Source organism: Myxocyprinus asiaticus, chromosome 8 (genome assembly GCF_019703515.2).
Source record: "Myxocyprinus asiaticus isolate MX2 ecotype Aquarium Trade chromosome 8, UBuf_Myxa_2, whole genome shotgun sequence".
NCBI classification, from domain to species: Eukaryota; Metazoa; Chordata; class Actinopteri; order Cypriniformes; family Catostomidae; genus Myxocyprinus; species Myxocyprinus asiaticus.
Window position 1 is genome coordinate 53,694,631 of NC_059351.1, and position 6,631 is coordinate 53,701,261.

The 6,631-nt window shown below is 39.7% G+C and overlaps 1 protein-coding gene across 1 annotated transcript in view; it reads right to left on the reverse strand.

The window, feature by feature from the left end:
- Nucleotides 1–324, reverse strand: part of slc27a1b (solute carrier family 27 member 1b) — an 11,583-nt gene extending 11,259 nt beyond the window's left edge. Inside the window, exon 1 of the mRNA XM_051704155.1 lies at nt 179–324. The gene's annotated coding sequence lies outside the window, so the exon portion shown is untranslated. The remainder of the gene's footprint in view (nt 1–178) is intronic.
- Between the last annotated feature and the right edge of the window lie 6,307 nt (nt 325–6,631).

Sequence of the window (6,631 nt, forward strand, 5' to 3'; positions counted from 1 at the left end):
ACATTTATTAAATTACTGCATTTACATCTTAATTATAAACATTTATACACGTGAGTCCATATATCATTATAAAGACATTACATATTAAAATACCTTATAATGTAGAATATATACAGCTATAAACCGAACAGGATAATAACTAATAATAATAAATATATCTGTATTCATGCGCACTTGCCTGCGTTCTGACCGCTGTTCCTCTGACCAAGCAAAATGTTGAAAGCCTTCAATAAGTTGAAGAGAATTAAAGAAATGCGCGCAATCGACAGAGATTAACAGCTGGATGACGGAAAGCGCTTCTCAACCCTTTAACACAGATCACACGGCGCACATTCTCAATTGGCGCAAAGTGCGCACACCTCACCTCTGTGTTCGTGCGCTCTGCTCTCCATTGGTGGATTCATCTGTCAATCACGGTTCTGCATTCTCTCCTGGTTCTGCATGTCTGGACTGGCTGTTTTAGGGTTGTGCCAGAACTACACCCACTAGAAATGAGGGCTTGTGAGTTTCGGATCATGTAAAATCATGACACGTTTTACTGCTTTTTTAAAGGGATCATTTTATTGTGTAAATGTTTTGAGAATTAAGCCTATCTTATATTATCTTATATTTTATTTTCGATAGATAGATAGATAGATAGATAGATAGAGCTTAACAAACTTAAATGTCAACAGTTCACTGGTTTAAAGGTGCTGCAAGTGATTTTTTCATGGTAAAGTATGCAAACAATGTTCCTACTCCCATAAAGATATTAATGAAATGAGCGTCCTGAGATATCTAACAGCTGTAGACTTTGTAAACAGCAAACAAAAATGTATCCACGAACATTTTCACCTGTCAATCATTTTGCTCGTTCTCATAGTGTTGTATTAGAAGCGGATCACTGAGGCTGTGATTCATCATGTTTGTCAGTTGAGGGCGCTATTGTGCCATTGTTACATTTGACAGCAACAGGAACAAACAATGCTGCTCTTTTGCTCGGTTTTGGTCTCAAAATTATCTTTGGAGGCGGGGTTTTGGAATGAGGGGTGTGGCTAATTCAATTGCTCAGTCACGTGAAAGCTTCAGAACGCTAAAATCGCTTACAGTACCTTTAATGTTTGAATGTTGAGTCAGATTTATGTAAATTGTGAAAGAGTGGATTATTTTCATTCATTTTCTTGTTATGTCTACTCTCATGTAACGCTGTGTCAGTGTTGTAGTACTCGAGATTGGCCTTGGTCTCGAGACCAGTCTTGAGACCACTTTTTGAAGGTCTCGGTCTCATCTCGGATTCGACCGCATTTTTACTCAGTCTTGTCTCGGTCTCAGACAAAGATTACTCGGGATTCTATTTCATGACTGGTCAAGATCACAACTGCGGGGATATCACTAAATTGCCTGTGCATTGTCTGATTTATTTGTTAACATCATTACTGTGATTGGGTGTAAAACTTCCTGCTTCAAATGCAAGCAATAGCATGACTCATTTCTAATTTGAAATTTTTGTTACTGTTAACGGCTGTCACCCCTCCCCGCCCCCCTTCACATGCATTCCAAGAAAGTGAATGTGGGAGACAGGAGAAGAAACTGTGGCTGTCTGACAGATGTCAGCCAAATCTCTGTAATACAATTTGGCTACCTAAACCAGTGTTTCCCAACCACTGTGCCCACTAGTGTGCCATGGAGAAAATATATAATTCCTCAAACTTTTTTCTGGTATTTTAGTGAAGGCATAGAGACGGTAGAAGAGTTTTAAAGTTGCCAATTCAGTATATTTTCCATTACAACGTTTTTTATGCAACCAGATTAAATATTTTGTCCATCATAACATTATTGTTCTAACAAACTCTAGTCTGCTGTCAAATGCAACTCCTCACATGCCCACTAAATGATGCTTCATCATCACACTTGTAGTAAAAACATTCAGTCAGTGAACTGAATGAATGAATAGAATACGACAGGTGTACTGTTTTACTCAAAGACTAAAAGCTGTTTATTTGTGCACAGCATAGCGTTACAGGTGTTATGAACAGATGTGGCTTTCTTGTCACGTTTCTCTCACGAAACATAAAAAGAATATGAGAAACTGTTACATACGATTACTAAAAGCAAATTCTCCTGTTTTAAACAAGTCCAAAAACACTGTGATACGATGTGTAGATTCTGAGGTACTGTAATCTTCATGGAGCGCGTTTGACATCTGAACCAGTGAATGGAGGCCGGGTGGCTGCTCTCGGGTGCTAGTGCCTCCATCCTCTGTCAGTGCGACTTATGTGTTTTTTTTTTCTCTATCAACAATGCCATTTTTACCCGGTGTGACTTATGGTCAGGTGCAACTTTATTTCCGGAAAATACAGTCAATAAATAAATACATAAAAAATGTATTTGCTGTGCCATTGCAAGAATTCATTTGCAAGAACAAATCTACAAATTGGAAAAGACACAAATTTGTTGGTTTATTATTATCCAAGTAGCGCTCTTTTTTCCTCCCCTTTTCGGAATGCCTAATTCCCAATGCGCTCTAAGTGCTCATGGTGGCGTAGTGACTCACTTCAATCAGGGTGGCAGAGTAGGAATCTCAGTTGCCTCTGCGTCTGAGACGTCAATCCGTGCATCTTATCACGTGGCTTGTTGAGCGCGTTACCGCGGAGTCATAGCGTGTGTGGAGGCTTCACACTATTCTCCGCGGCATCCACACTCAACTCACCACGCACCCCACTGAGAGCGAGAACCACATTATAGCGACGACGAGGAGGTTACCCCATGTGACTCTACTCTCCCTAGCAACCGGGCCTATTTGGTTGCTTAGGAGACCTGGCTGGAGTCACTCAGCACGCCCTGGATTTGAACTCACGGCTCCGGGGGTTGTAGTCAGCGTCAATACTCGCTGAGCTACCCAGGCCCCCATCCAATTAGCACTCTTTGCATCTGTGACCTCATTATACAGCGTACCTATGTCAAATTTCAAACATTACGAGTTCATGCTACTAAAACATGGACAAGTTCTTGAGAAGGAAAACTATCGACGATGGTTATGTGGGACAGTGGTGTGCCATGGGATTTTTTTAATCCTAAAAAGTGTGCTGTGGAGGAAAAAAGGTTGGGAAACACTGACCAAAACCAAAGAGTTAATCTGCAAAAAAAGTATCCAAAAGAAAACATACAGCAGTATGTGAATTCTGCAATGCAATGCTTACCAAGACGGCTGGGAAAATGTCAAATGTCGAACTTTGATCGGCACTTAGAAAGGAAGCATAAAGAAAGGTAAGCTAAGTGTAAGTGATGCTAGCAAAGCTAGCTAGCTAATGTTTGCAATCTGCCTCTTGCTGCATTCCATTCAACTCAGAAAGTCACTATATTGTTTAAGAAAAGACGGAGAAAAGTGAAGACTTGAGTATTGAATAACTGTTTGATATATTCTGTACTTTATGATGGTTTCTAGGGGAAGAGTCATCCAGAAAACCTGATGCAATGCTTGCACAAAAATTTTATTGTTTTAGGTGGATGGTAAAACTTGGAAAATGAGTGTTGAATAAAGATAGTTAAGTTGATTTCAGCTCCTTAGTGTTTGTTTGTATTTGTTTGCTCATAGAAAACAAAGGAAAATTCACGCACACACACACACACACACATATATATTTGGCAATAAAATAGGTGAATGAAGAGGAATCTTCATTAGTTTTCTGTGGGTGTTTTCATGGAAATATGGATCTTTCAGATCAATTTGAGGAGTGCCTATGGTTTGCTTGTTCCACATTTTATCGTAAGTGTGTCATGCAGTGTGGGACTCGCACTGGTCTGGTCTTGGTCTCGACTCGGTCTCACCCTGCCTTGGTCTTGGTCTCAACCCCTCAAAATCTTGGTCTTGTCTCGGTCTCGATACACTCTGGTCTTGGTCTTGACTTGGTCTCAGTTTAGTTGGTCTTGACTACAACACTGCACTGTGTTATTTAAAAATGAAGAGTGAAATGGAGCCGATTGCGTGTGCACAATGCTGGGAGCGATCGGCAGTCTATTTCAAAATGATTTTTTTCCCATCATGATTGATATGGATATTCATTTTTAATTTTACAGCTGAGCCCATATTTTATGTGGAATTTTGTCTCTTTTATTAAATAAAACTGTATTTTATTAAATGCTTTGAGAATTTTGGTATCTATCTATCTTTCTATCTATCTACAGTGCATTTATAAAGTATTCAGACCCCTTAATTTTTTCACATTTTGTTATGTTGCAGCCTTATGCTTAAATGCTTTATTTATTTTTCACATCAATCTACACTCCATACCCCATAATGACAAAGCAAAAAACAGATTTTTGATATCTTTGCAAATTTATTAAAAAGAAAAAACTGAAATATCACATTGACATAAGTATTCAGACCCTTTGCTATGACACTTGAAATTTAGCTCAGGTGCATCTCATTTCTCTTGATCATCTTTGAGATGTTTCTACACTTTGATTGGAGTCCACCTGTGGCAAATTCAATTGATTGGACATGATTTGGATAGGCACACACCTGTCTATATAAGGTCTTACAGCTGAAAATGCATATCAGAGCAAAAACCAAGCCATGAGGTCAAAGCAAATAACTGCAGAACTCAGAGACAGGACTGTTTCGAGGCACAGATCTGGGGAAGGCTACAAAAAAATTTCAGCTGCACTGAAGGTTCCCAAGAGCACAGTGGCCTCCATAATTCTTAAATGGAAGAAGTTTGGAACAACCAGGACTCTTTCGGGAGAGAAGGGCCTTGGTAAGAGAGATGACCAAGAACCCAATGGTCACACTGGTTGAGCTCCAGAGATCATGTGTGGAGATGGGAGAAACTTGCAGAAGGACAACCATCACTGCAACACTCCACCGATCTGGGCTTTATGGCAGAGTGGCCAGACGGAGCTTCTCCTCAGTGCAAGACACATAAAAACCACCTAAAGGACTGTGAGAAATAAGATTCTGTGGTGATGAAATGAAGATTGAGCTGTTTGGCCTCAATTCTAAGCGTCATGTCTGGAGGACACCAGGCACCACTCATCACCTGCGCAATACCATCCCAACGGTGAAGCATGGTGATGGTAGCATCATGCTGTGGGGATGTTTTTCAGTGGCAGGAACTGGGGGACTGATCAGGATCTGAAGATTTCCTTCATGAAAACCTGGTCCAGAGCGCTCAGGACCTCAGACTGGGCCGAAAGTTCACCTTCCAACAGGACAATGACCCTAAACACACAGTCAAGACAACACAAGAGTGGCTTAGGGACAACTCTGTGAATGTCCTTGAGTGGCCCAGCCAGAGCCCGGACTTGAACCTAATCGAACATACTATCTGGAGACCTGAAAATGGCTGTCCACCAACAGTCCCCATCCAACCTGACAGAGCTTGAGAGGATCTGCAAAAAAGAATAGCAGAAAATCTCCAAATCCAGGTGTGCAAAGCTTGTCGCATCATACCCAAAAAGACTTGAGTCTGTAATCGCTGCCAAAAGTGCTTCATCTAAGTACTGAGTTAAGGGTCAGAATACTTATGTCAATGTGATATTTCAGATTTTTCTTTTTAGTAAATGTGCAAATTTATCATAAATCTGGGTTTTATTCATTATGGGGTATGGAGTGTAAATTGATGTGAGATTATTTATTTTTTTAAAGTATTTTAGCATAAGGCTGCAACATAACAAAATGTGAAAAAATGAAGGGGTCTGAATACTTTATGAATGCACTGTTGATGGATGGATGGATGGATACCAAAATTATTGAAGCATTTAATAAAATACCATTTTAGTTAATAAAAGAGACAAAATTCCACATAAAATATGGGCTCAGCTGTAAAATTAAAAATTAATATCCATATCAAAATGAGGGGGAAGAAACCATTTTAAAATTGATTGCCACTCACTCCCAGCATTGCACATGCATGATCGGCTCCATTTCACTCTCAATTTTTAAATAACACAGCATTACCTGAGAGTAGACATAATGTGTAAATGCATGAAAATAATCCACTCTTTCACAATTTACATAAATCTGACTCAACATTCAAACATTAAATGTACTGTAAGCGATTTTAGCATTCTGAAGCTTTCACTTGACTGAGCCATTGAATTAGCCACACCCCTCATTCCAAAACCCCGCCTTCCAAAGATAATTTTGAGACCAAAACTGAGCAGAAGAGCAGCATTGTTTGTTCCTGTGGCTGTCAAATTCAACAGTGGCACAATAGCGCCCTCAACTGACAAACATTATGGATCACAGCCTCAATGATCCGCTTCAAATACAACACTATGAGAACGAGCAAAATGATTGACAGGTGAAAAGCATCAATGTCCGTGGATACATTTTTGTTTACTGTTTACAAAGTCTACAGCTGTTAGATATCTCAGGACGCTCATTTCATTAATATCTTTACGGGAGTAGGAACATTGTTTGCATACTTTACCATGAAAAAATCACTTGCAGCACCTTTAAACCAGTGAACTGTTGACATTTAAGTTTGTTAAGTTCAGAAACACATGTCTTCAGCATAAAAGCATACAAAATAAGCATTTGTTTCCAAGCAAGTCACCTGTATCGCTCATGTCAAAACTTTGATATCTGGCTGGACACTTACACTGAATACGGACATTACACCCCTCGCACACTGTTGGCGCGCTAATA